Source organism: Theobroma cacao, chromosome 6 (assembly GCF_053813885.1).
Source record: "Theobroma cacao isolate CCN51 chromosome 6, ASM5381388v1, whole genome shotgun sequence".
Taxonomy (NCBI): domain Eukaryota; kingdom Viridiplantae; phylum Streptophyta; class Magnoliopsida; order Malvales; family Malvaceae; genus Theobroma; species Theobroma cacao.
In genome coordinates, this window is record NC_142644.1 from 22000015 (window position 1) to 22014654 (window position 14640).

Below are 14640 nucleotides of genomic sequence, written 5' to 3' on the forward strand. Positions count from 1 at the left end.
TTATTTACAAGTCTCTGTCGAGTTTCTTATAAAAACACATTTCCCAATTAATTTACTATATGTCTATGCAAATTATATTGAAGCAATATTTATTAAGTTTGTGCTCTAATCTTGGCTACATATAGCTTATAAATGTATGTTTACCCTAAATGTATATCAAACCACCTAATTGACTAAATGTATTCGATCATACGCTATTCTATTACCTAAATTTCCTTCGTTAAGGTTTAACTTAGGTTTCTAATTCAATTTAATTGGTGGCTAGTCAACTAGAAACATTAAAAACAGAATAAAATAAACAACTTAAATTTATCAGACATAAGTAAAAGAGAGATAAATAATTCAGACTACATATTGAGTTCAATCATAATCTTAGACTAAAAACTTAGTTCCTCATCAAGTCATACATCATCATTGAATAAAATTTAAACATTAAAACCAAGAGTATAAAAGAATAACAAAAAGATAGAAAAAACCAAGGATTGTATTCTTGATATCCAAATATCCTTGAATCCTTCAAATTCCTTCAATGACTCTATAGCTTGACTCTCAGATGTCAATCCAGTGTTTTTTTCTTCGTTCCTCCGAAAGATTGTTTTTATAGGCTTCAAAGTTAAGCCAAGTTGGGTGAAGAAAGAATTCAATTTTAGCTAGGATTTCCTCATCAGACTATGTAAGTCGCAGCCTTACCTAATTAATTAACAGAAATCGTAATTGCTCTAAGACTACTATAATGTATTAATTTCGAGAAGATTTTTGATAATCTTCCAGACTGAACTGGGCAAAGTAGTAAACATGAAAGTTGTATATTTTTCTCTTATCTTTCCAATGGTCAGAGAATTGGTTCATTTGGAGCTTTGTAAAGAAAGTTATAGCCAAAATATCGAAACATGTGCATTTAAAGTCTGCACCTTGCAATTGCTCTCTTTCTTCCATTAAAATTCTTCCTTCATCAAACACCTACAAAAGCATAAATAAATCAATAACAACCTATCTTAACCACATTAACACCAAATTAAGCATAAAATTAACAAAAATTAGATTGACTCACCTAAAATAACTAATTTAAAATAATTAAATAAAACCTACTAATTTTTATGCATTACTACAAGAATTAAGCTAAATTATTATCAAAATTAATCCAAAATAACTCTATATTATAGAGTTATCACATAATAGTGTGAAAACTAGTCTCAACACATTCATACATATATGTATATAAACCTTATCAAATATAACCATATCTCATAACAATATTTAGATGCATAACTGTGTGCTCAAATCATTCAGAACCTATGCATAGTCAGATAACAAATATATATAGTTGTATGCCAAACCATGGCTAAGTTAAAAAGTATATTAACTCCTTACAGATACAATATCAAAATGCAACTGACACCAAAATAGAAGAACACCAAAATAGACAACTGAGTGACACAGAAGGTTAGCAGAACCTATCCGATGCTTCAACGAACACCTACCAAGGTATAATGGAGATCTCCCCAAAGATGACAACCCAAGTGGCTTATTGATTTGAAAACATAATAAGAATTTGAACGTCTGAGTTTATAACTTAATAAGTAGATACAGAGAGGGGGAACAAGCTAATGCACGAGTGTTAGCCCAAAAGCACATTTTCACCAAATATGCAATCTTTAGTCAAATCCAAATCTTCATTCAAAACATGCAATAGATGTTTTCAAGCATCATGTGAGTGGTTTTAAATGCATATAAAACCCCTTAGAAGTTTGGTTTGAAGTGGCAAAGCAAAGCCTTTGAAAATCATTTAAACGAGAAATTTTTTCCTAAAAATTAGCCTCAAGGATCAATCCCTTAAGTGGAAGGATCAATCCCTCTTTGGTATAATGCCTCTGAAGGTATTCTATCTTCTAGGGATCGATCCCAATTACAACAAAGATCAAACCTTTTACTACAGAAAGCTTCTAAACTTGCCAAAACTTAGGTTTTAGACTCCAAACAAGAGGATTAACAATTTCTCCTTCCAAATACTCAAATTTTATATGCAAAACAAGTCAATAAACATGTTCAAACATAGATTCTTCCAAATCATTATACAAAACAGATAAAATCATTTTGAAGTTCAAAATCTCAATCATGAGGATACCATTCAAAGTCTCAAAATCATACTTAGTAAAACTTACAAACTGGAGGAGCTCTATCTTATGAAGTACAAAATAAAACATTGATAATGGTACAATCTCCACTATCCTGGATGAAGCGTTGATAATGGTACAATCCCTACTATCTTGGAGAAAGCATGGATAATGGTACAATCCCTACTATCTTTGACAAAATGTTGATAATGGTACATTCTCCACTATCTTGGACGAAGCATTGATAATGGTATAGTCTTCACTGTCTTGGATGAATGTTAATAATGGCACAATCTCCACTATCTTGGACAATATTAAGGGTGTCACAACACCATTAAAGAACAAAATAGACATTGTGCACAATAGGCAACGTTATTGTTGATAATTCTATGAAATAAAGTTATATTGTCACATTTTAAGCTTAGGAATTGGCCAAGTCCTTGAAGTTTTGATGTGAAGTTATCACGTTTTAGTGGTTTCTTTTAAGTTAGTTTAATTGCTTCAAATAGTTGATTTAGTTAGATTTTATGTTGATTAAGTTACTAACTTAGTTTATTTGTTCTTACAAGGTGCACGATCGAATAGCTTCAAAACAGAGAAACTGAAGTAAAGGCATCAAGACAGCAAGTTGGTGCCATGACACTGTGTTGGCAATTCGAGCATAACTCTTGCTCTGGAGGTCCAAATGATGTGACTTCTTAGGCATTGGAAAGCTAAGAGAAAATGATACAACTTTTGTGTTAACCATTTTGTTCAGTTTGAATAGGATCATAGAGAAAAATTCCCGAGAAGCTGGTGCCACAATGCTAAAAATCTAAGGCTGTAGTGCTAAGAGAAGAATGCACTCATATAAAAACTCGAGAGTTGGGCGTTGCAGGTCCAAAAAATGAGGGCGACATTGCCAAACAAACTTCCTAAAATACTACAGTTATGGGATTTTAAGTTGAAGGCTTTTTGAGAATTTAAAAGGCTTTTTTTTCGAAGGTTTTCAAGAGGAGATAGCAAGCAATTATTCTAGAGAAAAAAAGCCAAAAACAAAGCAAGAAAGCAAGAGAACTCGAAAGAGATTCGAGATTCAAAAGCTTCAATTCTTAGCTCATCTTTACTTTTATCTTTCTCTTACTTTCTTTGATTTAGATTAGTGGTTAATTTTCTTTGGATGATATTTTCAATTAATATTATGAACTAATTTAGTTTTTCTAAGATTTTGATTGAATTCAGCATGTAATTTGGTTTTTTAATCTTTCTTTTACTTATTTTCTATGGAATATGAGTTGTTTATTTTAATTCTATGTTTAATGCTTCTAGTTGCTTGATCACCAATTAAATTGATTTTGATATCTAAATATAACTTGATGAAAGGAGTTTAGATTAGGCCATGAATGGAATAGCATGTGTTCAAATTCACTTAATTGATTGGGTGATTTGATTTACATATAGGATAGATATATACCTATGTGTCGCATATAGCCAAGTTTAGAGAATAAACTTAATAAATCTGCTTTCAGTTTAATTTATATAGATAAATAGTAAATTAATTGAGATAGATATTTTTATGAACACCTCGATAGAGACTTGTAAATAGCTTGGAACTGTAGGTTAGCAACTCAATCTATTGAAATAAGTCTAGAAAGAGAAAAAAGATTCAGATGAAGTGATGAGGGATATCATAATCCTAGGCTTTTAATAAAGTGTTTGTTAGTAATTTTTGCCTTTTAATCATTAGTTTTAATTTTTTTAGTTTAATTTTGCTTTTACTTAATCTTTTAATTTTAATTACTTAGATAAAATTAGTTTGCCACAATTTTAGTAATTAGTTTAAGTTGGTGCAATTCCTTATAAGATTCGACACTTTATTTACCTCTATATTACTTGTTGTGATACATACACTTACTTAAAGAAAGTCAACAATAACTGTCGTTAGCTACAAGTCCTCAACTTAGTCTCCATTAAATTATCAAAAACAAAATTTATTAGGTGAACTTTCAAAAGACTTAATAATTTATAAAAATAGGTTTTTGAAGAATAAAGTTTAAAATATTTGGTTGAAAATATTTACTAAGCTCACCAAGAGATTACCATTTGCCCTTGACTCACTTTAGGCTTTATGCTAGTCATGCATAAGTTGAAAATCAAGGGTTTCACAGTAGATGACATGCTAAAAACATGTTAGACATTGATGTATTAAATAAGTAACTTAGTGGTAAATTTAAGATAAAAGACTTAGATGCTGCGAAGAAAATATTAGGTACAGGCATGCATTTAGGTTATGTACTTTACCACAAATGAAGTACATTCAAAAAGTAATACAACGTTTTAGGATGCAAGATGCCAAATGTGTGACTATTCCATTGAGGCTACACCTATAACTTTCAGCTGATTTATCACCACAAACAGAGGATGAGAGGAGTACATGACTTATATTCTTTATACCAATGTAGTGGGTAGTAAATGTATGCTATAGTGTGCAGTAGGCTAGATATCTCACATGATGTCAATGTGGTTAGTGCATTCACAGGCAGATTAGGAAAAGGACATTGACAAGTTATGAAGTGGATCCTTTGATATTTAAAGGGCATATAAATGTTGGCTTAGTGTATGAAGAAGGTGTAAATATCGATTGTAATTTAGTCACTACAAGAAAACAGTTTTTTTTCGACGAAAAAAATTTCAATTAATTTTTTCGATGGATTTCTAACGGATTTCCAACGGAAAAATTCCGTTGGAAATCCGTTGCAAAATTTTTTTGTGACCAAAAAAATTACAACCACCACATTTTCCGACGGAATTTTCAACGAAAAATTTTTTGTTGGAAATCTATCCGAAAGTTTAAGGACTGAAAAAATTTTGAAACCCAATAAAGTTTCCAGCAGAATTTTCTGTTGGTAATAGTATTATTTTAATTATTTTCTTAAAACTTTTTATACTTTTTATAAATTTTATATCTTTTATAAAAAAATAGATATTAATAAAAGCAAATACATACATATTGAAGTTTAAAATATTTAAAAGTTTAACTATGTTTTCCTGCGATTAATTTTGTACATTTTTTAAAACTTTATTGAATCATACATTATAAATTAATAATTTCAAATTCATTAATTTTATAACATTAAAAAATTTATGAAAAGAACAAAATAAATTTGTTAATTTTATAAAAATACATGATAAGATATAATAATAAATTAAACAAAAAATAATAATATTTTATGTACGTTTAAGTTGTAGTTAGTTAATATATATAAATTAAGAAGATAGATTTATAATAAACTTATTAATATAATATATTTAAAATATATTAATTTATTATATCTATGTATACAAATTAGAATCATAGCTATAGAATATATATATATATATATAAACCTGCATTATTCAAAAAAAAAACCTATTGTATTAATATGAAAGTACAAGTTATATTCTTTAATTGATGTAACTTTATAAGTTAATATATAAATGTATGTATATGAGATATTAAAATATCCTACATATATATATTAATATGTTTTATATTTAAACTTATAGTAAATTTTATTTATATAATTATAGTTATTAATTTTATTAGTTATAATCATACTTTTTATAAAATTATATTGATAAGTAATTATACAAATTTTGTAATATATATCAAATTATAACATATAATTTGTGTCATTAATATATATAATAAATTAAGTAATATAACATTATGTTTTATATTGAGTAAAATAAAAAAAATTAATTTATTAATAAAATTTAAAATATTTAAATTTGTGTTACTACCAAGACTTGAACCTGTGTCCAAATGAAGAATGAGTTTTATAATATTAAAATTTTAAATATCTTTTCTTTTGCTTATTATTTTTTAAATATTTTGAAAAATTTATTGAATCATAAATTATAAATTAAATTGCTCCAAATTCATTAATGTTATAAAATTAAAATGTTTATAAAAATAACATAATAAATTTTTAATTTTATAAAAATAGATGATAAAATAAAAAAATATATTAAACAAAAACTAATAATAGTTTAGAAACATACTAATATTAGTTAGTATAAATTATAAAAAGACTGATATATATAGTAAACTTATAATTAGTATAATATATTTAAAATATATTAGTTTATTATATGTATACAAATTATATATATATATCTAACTGCATATAAACCTGTGTTAATATGAAATTAACTGTTATCTATTTTAAATTATATAATTTTATAAGTTTATATATATATGAGATATTAAATATCCTACACATATATTAATATTTTATAATTATTACATCTATATTTTATATGTTGGCTTGTAATAAATTTTATTTATATGATTACATTTAATAACTTTATTTGTAATTATTACTTTAATTTTTAAAACATATTGTTTGCAATTAGTTATTAGTTATACAAACTTTGTAATATATATAATATTATAACATATAATTTGTGTTATTAATATGTATACAATAAAGTAATATAACATTATGCTTTACATTGATTATATTCATATAAGATAATTTTAAATTGGAGTAAGTGCGTCATTCTTTATGATTAGTTTCATATTATAATTTTAATAATTGAATTGATAAGTACTATATAATATATAACCATATAAGGTATACAAAAATAATAAACTTGATGTACACTAATATTAGTTAATATAAATTAAGAAGAATTGATAGTAAATTTAAATTAAATAATATACTATGTAATATAAATATATAACTTATATATATTGATATTGAAGTAATTTACATTTAACAAATAATATACTTATTTAATAACTAATAAATAATATATATTATATAAACAACAAAATAGTATTATATATCTGATAATATTAATTAATATATAATAAGTATATTAATACTAATAGTTCATTAAATAATATATATATATATATATGAACTGATTGTGATAAAATTCCAACTCAAACATTGAAAATGAGTAAGATTCGAATCCCCTTTCCTCAATTAAAAAAATAAAAAATAAAAATAAAAATTTAAAAAATCTACTCTGTAAAACCCGACCCTATAAATACATGTCATGACATACATGCACTGAGTAGTATGTTATTATGCTAGGAAAAGCACCTAAGAATAGACGAAACTCGGTATTGTACCTAATGGTACACTTGATTTGATTTAACCTCGAACTAGTTCAAATAGGAATTTTAGGATGAAATTTAATATTTTATAGTCCAGGAATGACTAAAAATGATTGTTCGGAGTTCGAGGGTTCATTTGGGATAAAATTAGAAATTTTGATATTCAAGGGTAAAATCGTTATTTTACCACCTAAGATAATAATTTGATCATGGAGTGAAATTTTTGACCAAGATTAACTATTTGGAGTATAATTTAATGATAGGAAGTGAAAAAGTTTAATTTTGGTGATTTTTGGAGTGTAGGGGCAAAATCGTAATTTTGCCACCCACGGACAAAATTTGAGATTTTGAGAGAATTTAGATCAAATTTGACAAATTGGAGAATGGTATGAGTATAAGGGATGAAAAATATGTCTATGGGCAATTTTTCAGTTTTTTGGGCAAAAATGTAATTTTTCACTTTTACGGAGGCAAAAGTGTAAATTTCAAAAATTACTCCACCGAGACTTTGGATGAGTCTGAGAATTTTATCTAAGCTATGAATATATGAGACAAGTGTATGGTGAAAATTTGGAAACAAAGGGATGAAATTTTAAAAATGGGCCAATGGGAAAGTGACATGTGGCATTTTTTTTAATGAAATAATATTATTTTAATGAAAAGTCAGCCCATTTAAACCCAAATTTTGAGTGCTGGCCGGCCATAAGGAAGAACACGAGAGGAAATAGAGAGGAAAGGAAGAAAAAAAGAAAAACCAAAGAGAAACAAGAAAATTCAAAAGGAAATTCGCGGTTTTCGACCGTTTACGCGTCTAACGGTAAGATTTTTCGATTTTAGCTTGATTTCTACCTTTCCTATGCCTTTATTTCCATTTAGCATGCTTGAGGAGAGAGATCAAAAAGTGATATCAAGGGCTGGACGAAATTCTAGGGGAGAGAAATTGAAATTTTTAGGTTTTGATTTTTAGTTAAATTGATAGTTTTAGTTAGTTAAATGTGTTTAGAAATTAAATTAGGCAAGAAATCATTAAATTTTTACAATACCCACTCTTGGCTGAATGCTCAATGCTGTACAATGATGATGAATTGATTTTATTCTAAGGGAAATGAAGAGAAAATGATGAAAAACGATTAAACGTGATAGAAAAACAAAGTAGAAAATTAACCGAGTTAATGTCCCATTTTTGGCCGAATTTTCCAAGGAAGGGAGTGAGCTGATTTTGTTGTTTTTAGAAGGTTATTGGCTGATATTTAATGGTTAGAAATGTTGGAGAGAGAATGGGATGATTTAGAGCTAAAATGGAGCGCGTTAGCAATTTATCGGGCAAAGTGCCAAAAATAGGTTAATACCGCGTTTAAGCCGTTTTAGGCTATTGCATTTCATACCATGCATTAGTATAGGATTTAAGTTAATTATATAGTGATTTAGCATCAATGTGATGAATTGTGTAAATTTTTGTAATGTGTCTAGGAGGAGAGCCTTCCGAAAAAGGCAAAGATGTCGTACCCGACGAGTAGTGATCGAGGCGCTTAGAAAGCTTTTAGTTTGTACAAACGATGAGTAAACTTATTATTATTGTAAATTATCTAGAGTTTATTTTTAAATGTCCTTTATGTATTTTATGAAATGAAAACGGGATTTTTGATGTTTTAGGAATAAATGTGACAAATAAAAATATATTGTATTGATTATGAAATTGAGTAATTGGAGGCTACAAATTGACTTGAAAAATATATATTTTCCTAGGAATGACTTATGAGAAATGAGTATATGTGGCTATATTTTGTGAATGCATTGGAAAATTTATGTAAGTTGTTTTACTATGCAGGCTGGATAAATAAATAAAAGCCACGTTATACTGTCGAAATTTTATTAAAATTGGTGGGTTAGTCACTGCAGTGACGGGTTTCCGTGGACTGCCTATTAGAGGGGCACGGTAAACCCAGTTATATAGTTACTCCGGTTGTAGAGGCGAGGAGGGTAACTCCCGGGGTAGTATTAGAGCTCACTTCACGTCGAACCCCCACGTGAATGTGTAACTCGACCAACGCCAAGGAACGGTTGGTTTTAAAAATAAAAATGTGTTTCACGTGTGAATATTTTAACACCCTTGGCGGACTCGGTTAGATGCCTCGGCCAAGGTATCCCCGAGGATTAGTTTTGGCTTGAGCCTTGTTTTAATAAAAGACATAAGCCTTAACAATTGTTTTGGTAAATTACAAATATTTTATGGTTTAAGAAATAAATTGAAAATATTATGAAATGGGTTGAAATTTATTGTTTAAACTTGCCTCCATTTTACTCGCCTTTAGATATTTATGATAATATCTGTTTACTCATTGGGATTGCAAAATCTCACCCAACTCCTTTCCACCCATTTCAGGTTCAGTATAGACTGTAGATAGCTGATCTCATCGAGGACTACCATTGGATCTGCATTTTCCAAATCGTAGGTTCACAGTCCTCTTTACTTTTGTTTATTCGGGAGCCCTCTTGTTATTGTAAATTAAATTAAATATTTTGGCTTACTGTATTTCAGTATGTATAAATTTATTTAGCTTTTACGCTATAAAAATTATTCACGTATAACTCTATAAATATTGTTTTATAAGAAAATAGAATATTTTTCTTAATATTTCTTTTATTTTCTTATTATATTCAAATAACCGTAATTTCGTTTTAAATGAAGATTTCAGACTTTTAAACTCATTTTGATTATGAATTATGTGTTTTGTACTTGTATATTACGTTTTAGCCAGTTTCGAAATTTTTGAGAAAAAAATGATAAAAATACCCCTGTGTGGCGAAAATTTTATTTTGATTGTTTTTTATCTAAAATAGTATATATTCTCTAAAAACTCGATATTTAACAATGATTGCTCACAGGAAAGGAAAGAAACTAATATGTAAGCCTTGTGGAGTTTCGGTTGGTATTTTGAATAATGAGTGTCAATCGGGACGTCACGGCGATTGTCATGGGTCTGAGTGAAATTCCGAATCGTGACATACTAACTTTACTAATAATTCTTATAAATAATTAACTTTTTAATAAGAAACTCACGTCAAATATTATATAACTAGGCCTACATGCCCAACTCTTTCCTCAAATCTTTTCCCAAATTTTCAATCTTTCCAGCCCTAGTCTCATCCCCTGTCCCTTGCCGCCCCTTGCCTTGCCTTGCCTTTACTTCCCCCCTCTTCCTGGCCCCTCTCTGCTTATCTTTCCCTCCCTTGGATCTGCTCTCAATCAAATCAAAAGAAATCTAATTTTATGATTTAAGGAAAAAAGGCTTCTATTTGGGTCGTTGAAGAAGGCAGGAGGCGGGCAGGACACGAGGAAGAAGGGTCGGATGGCAGCACTGGAAACAGCATCAACGAAGCATCAGCTATGGCGGGGACGAGAAGGGGAATTTTGAATATTTAAGGTGGGTGTATCATATAGGAGTCAACCAGCGTGTCGCAGGGCAAAAGTGAAGGGTGTCATTTTGCAGGATAGTGAAAATGACAAAGATGGCTAGAAGACAAGACAGTCACAAAATGGTATATCATACAGCAATTGTTACAATCTCACTAACATAGCCTTTTTTATTTACTATTCCAAGGTAAAGTTTTCACATATAAGGGAAAGGAAGAAGTTTTTAATTTATAGGCTTGTTTTCCTGCATTGCTAGCTTCCTGCTGTATATTGTGTAGGAAATGTAAATCTCAGTTATGTTACCGTAAAAACTTGTGCTCTTCGAAAATGTAGATACTCTGCTTCATTTCATGCACAAGCTTGTATATATATTATATTTTAATTATTTGATCCGGTGTTGTTTGCTTAAACGTGCTATTTCTGGTGCAACATGCCATTATAGCTCCATATATTTACAAGAAGTTATGCATATTTGACTCATTAAAGATTTCAACGTTACCACATAGGAAATTTGGAAGTAGCATAAGCAGTAAAAATAAGTCAAAAACATTATTATTGTTTTTCTAAGATATGATTTTGGGACATACAACAGGGATAGTCCTCTCCTATTTGGCAAATTTCTCCTTTCAATCTCAAAATTCGAACCTGAGGTCTTCAACTTGGAGTCTCAAATACTGAGTTCTAAAGGATGGGGTGTCCCCTTGAGGCTAATGACATTCTATATAGGAGACGTTCTCCTTCTTGTTAGGACTGTTCTGTTATCTCCACTGCTAGTAATAGCAGATTTGCTACAGCTTTATTCTCTTTCAGATAATGAATTCTTCCTGTCTCTTGGCTTTGCTTTTCTTGGAAAGGAAGAATAGCCAGCAAGCCGGCAAAGAAGTCTTGTTAGCATGCGTGCATGATGATTATCAATTGTTCAAAATGCTGTTAGTACAACGAGCCAGTTATTGGTCTTGTAGTCAATATGAACCTGGATGAATTTACTGAATTCTTGATCAGATATGAAGCCTAAGATTTTATTTTATTTCGTTTATTAGGGCATGTTAGCCTTTGATTATTTGGAATAATTCATGCCGTTATCAGCTATACTTGCCATTGGCAGTGAGTGAGTGCCCTAACGTTGTTTTCAGAAGATAAAACTAGAAACAAAAAAAGAAACACCTGCTTGTACTGCTGTTGCTGCTGCTGTTATCATCTCTGTTTTTATGATCCCTCCGGATGAAAATCCTTTTAACCCACCGTTGCTTTTCGTCAGGCTTCCCAGATCCCTCAGACGATGGACTAGGGGAAACCTTGGAGCTTTTTTCAGCCTTTGATTCTTCTTGAAACTTAGAGAAATTGGGAAAAACATCTTTATTAAGAAACTATCAGACTCCATACCTCCACTTCTGCTTATCGGACCTGCCTTTCTTTTCTTCCTTTTCTTCTTCTTTTGTTTCTTTGTCTGAGCTTCTGTTTCAGAACAAAAGCTTTCATCTTCAGAAACAGCTTTCCCTTTGACCTCCTCTGATGCGTGTTGTTCATCAACCATATCTTTCAAAGAAAGCTCGTAGCTAAACTCAGGCATGTTACGAATCATCTCCATGAGCTCTTTTCTACCTTCTTCGATTGCTTGTGTTTGTGTTGCAGGGGAAAGATTTACTGTAAAAATAGTTGTTTGGAAGCAGAGGAGAAGCATCTGTCACCTTATTGGCTCTCCACAACGGCGAGGAGCAATCGCCAAACCTTTCCTCCACACATGCTTGAACTTGAAACTCAATTTCACAGCCATCTATGCTGTTCAAGGTGTCATAATACCAGGTTTTACGTGCACTCCAGAAATCAAATTCAATATCCCCTGTTCCATCACGATTGCTATGTATCTGATAGGCAGGATTGAAGGAAGAAATCTGATATGCTTTCTATTTTCGTTGTTTTATTCGAACAGAAAGAGGGAGAGATGAAGCCTTCTTTTTGCTAGTCAATATTTTTAGTTCTAGTTAATTTGATGCTCAATTGCATAGATTTATTCGTCAATTTTTTTGGAGGGTTGATTTTCTGAACCTGCTTGTGTAATTTTTGCAGGGTACTAGTTGTGTTGCTCCAAATTATATGGCGCTGCAGTGTGACATTAAGGAGAGGATGAGAGGTATCCTTATTGACTGGCTGATAGAGGTATGCAAACTGTTGCATTAATTGACTTGCATCTTGGTTAGGAAGTGAATTAGGTAGAATCCTGGGAATTGAAAATCCATCGTCAATGAGCATTATGGAATGATAGGTTCACTACAAGTTTGAACTGATGGAGGAGACCTTATATCTGACAGTAAATCTAATCGATAGATTTTTAGCAATTCAACAAGTAGTGAGAAAGAAACTTCAGCTGGTTGGAGTAACAGCCATGCTTCTTGCTTGCAAATATGAAGAAGTTTCTGTTCCTGTTGTAGAGGATCTGATTCTGATTTCTGACAAGGCCTACAGCAGGAAAGAAGTGCCTGATATGGTTTGTAATTCAACATTCAGTTTTCATGATTTCACCCCTATTTTTTTAACATCACTCAATCAGAAATAGGAATGACATGTATTGCCTCTTGATTTGCAAGAGAAATTGATGATCAATACCTTACAATTCAATCTATCTTTTCCTACACCGTATGTGTTTATGAGGAGATTTCTCAAAGACGCTCAATCTAACAAGAGGGTTTTTTACAACAAAACATTGCCATCTTGTATTTATTATCCTGCAATATTGTTAAATGAATCTGAGATGACGTTAATTGTGATCTTAAACCAGCTTGAGCTTTTGTCATTCTTCATGATCGAGCTTTGCCTAGTTGAATATGAAATTCATTTCTTACGAAATTATTTCCAACGGAAATTTTCGTTGGGAAAAAAATTTTAACGGAAAATTCTATGGGAAATTCATTTCATATGGAATTTTTTTCAACGGAATTCTTTTCACAACGGTTTTCAACGGAATTCCAATGGTAGTTAACAAAAATCATATTTTTTCTAACAGATTTCTAACGGAATTTTCAACGAAATTTTTTGTTGAAAATCTGTCGAAAAAAGGTATTTCCAATGAAAATCAGCTTATTTTCAATGAAAATCAGCTTATTTTCAATGAAAATTTTTGTTGGAAATAAGCTGTTTTTGGGTAGTGAGTTAGCTTTTCTAATTCAAATTTTGTTGATGACCTACATACTAAAAGATCTCAAACATGTATGTGTTCACACTTTCAAGGTTCGCAATCAATTAGAAAGCAATTCTCCAATCAATTGTTGCTTTGCCTATAATTGAAGCTCAATATATAGCTATGATTGAGGTAATGGAAAAGGATTTAAGGTTTCGAGGTTTGCTTAGTGATCTTGGTTTTGAGCAAGTACAAATAGTTATAGTTTGTTATATTCAAATTGTCAAACATTTTAATAAAAATCAAATGTTTCATGAAAAAAATTAACACATCCAAGTCAAGTGTAATTCATTTGAGAAATCCTTCTAGAGGTGAGATTCTAGTAAAAAAAATCATTATAATTAAAACTCCGTTAGATATGTTGACTAAGCATTGTTTGGACTTGATTGGTGTTCGTAATACTTCAGGCTTTTTGGTGATAGAGATTTGTTCATAAGGTGTGGCTTGGTGAATTCAAGTCAAAAGTAAAGATTTGTTGCGATAGTTTTAAATTCTACTTGGACTTCAAGATTGGGATACCTTTTTGAGATAGTTTTGAATTTTAGTTAGACTATGATATTGAATACTATTTAGACTAAGATAAAACTCTTATACTCATTATGACGGGGTTAAAAGATATCAATAAATTAAGAGAGATTTATTCTTGTAATATCTGATGTTTTCTTAGTGAATTTTTTTTTATCGTTGTGCCTATGGATCTAAGTCATCAAAAAATAAAAACAAATAAATTTCTTGTGTTTTTGTGAGTATACTTGATTTCTTTCTTCCTTTATTCTGTTGATGGTGTAAGATTTTAACAATTGTTTTGAGATCATTCCACTAATTCTACAAAAAAAAAAAATGAAGA

General features: G+C 30.1%; 2 pseudogenes across 1 annotated transcript; one reads left to right on the forward strand and one right to left on the reverse strand.

The window, feature by feature from the left end:
- Positions 1-10294: 10294 nt before the first annotated feature.
- Positions 10295-13502, forward strand: LOC18595885 (cyclin-B2-3 pseudogene; annotated as a pseudogene). The gene is made up of 3 exons (XR_016027168.1): positions 10295-10743; positions 12686-12775; positions 12882-13502. The product of XR_016027168.1 is annotated as a cyclin-B2-3 pseudogene (transcript).
- On the reverse strand, positions 11761-12622 carry LOC148762161 (uncharacterized; annotated as a pseudogene).
- Positions 13503-14640: the final 1138 nt, after the last annotated feature.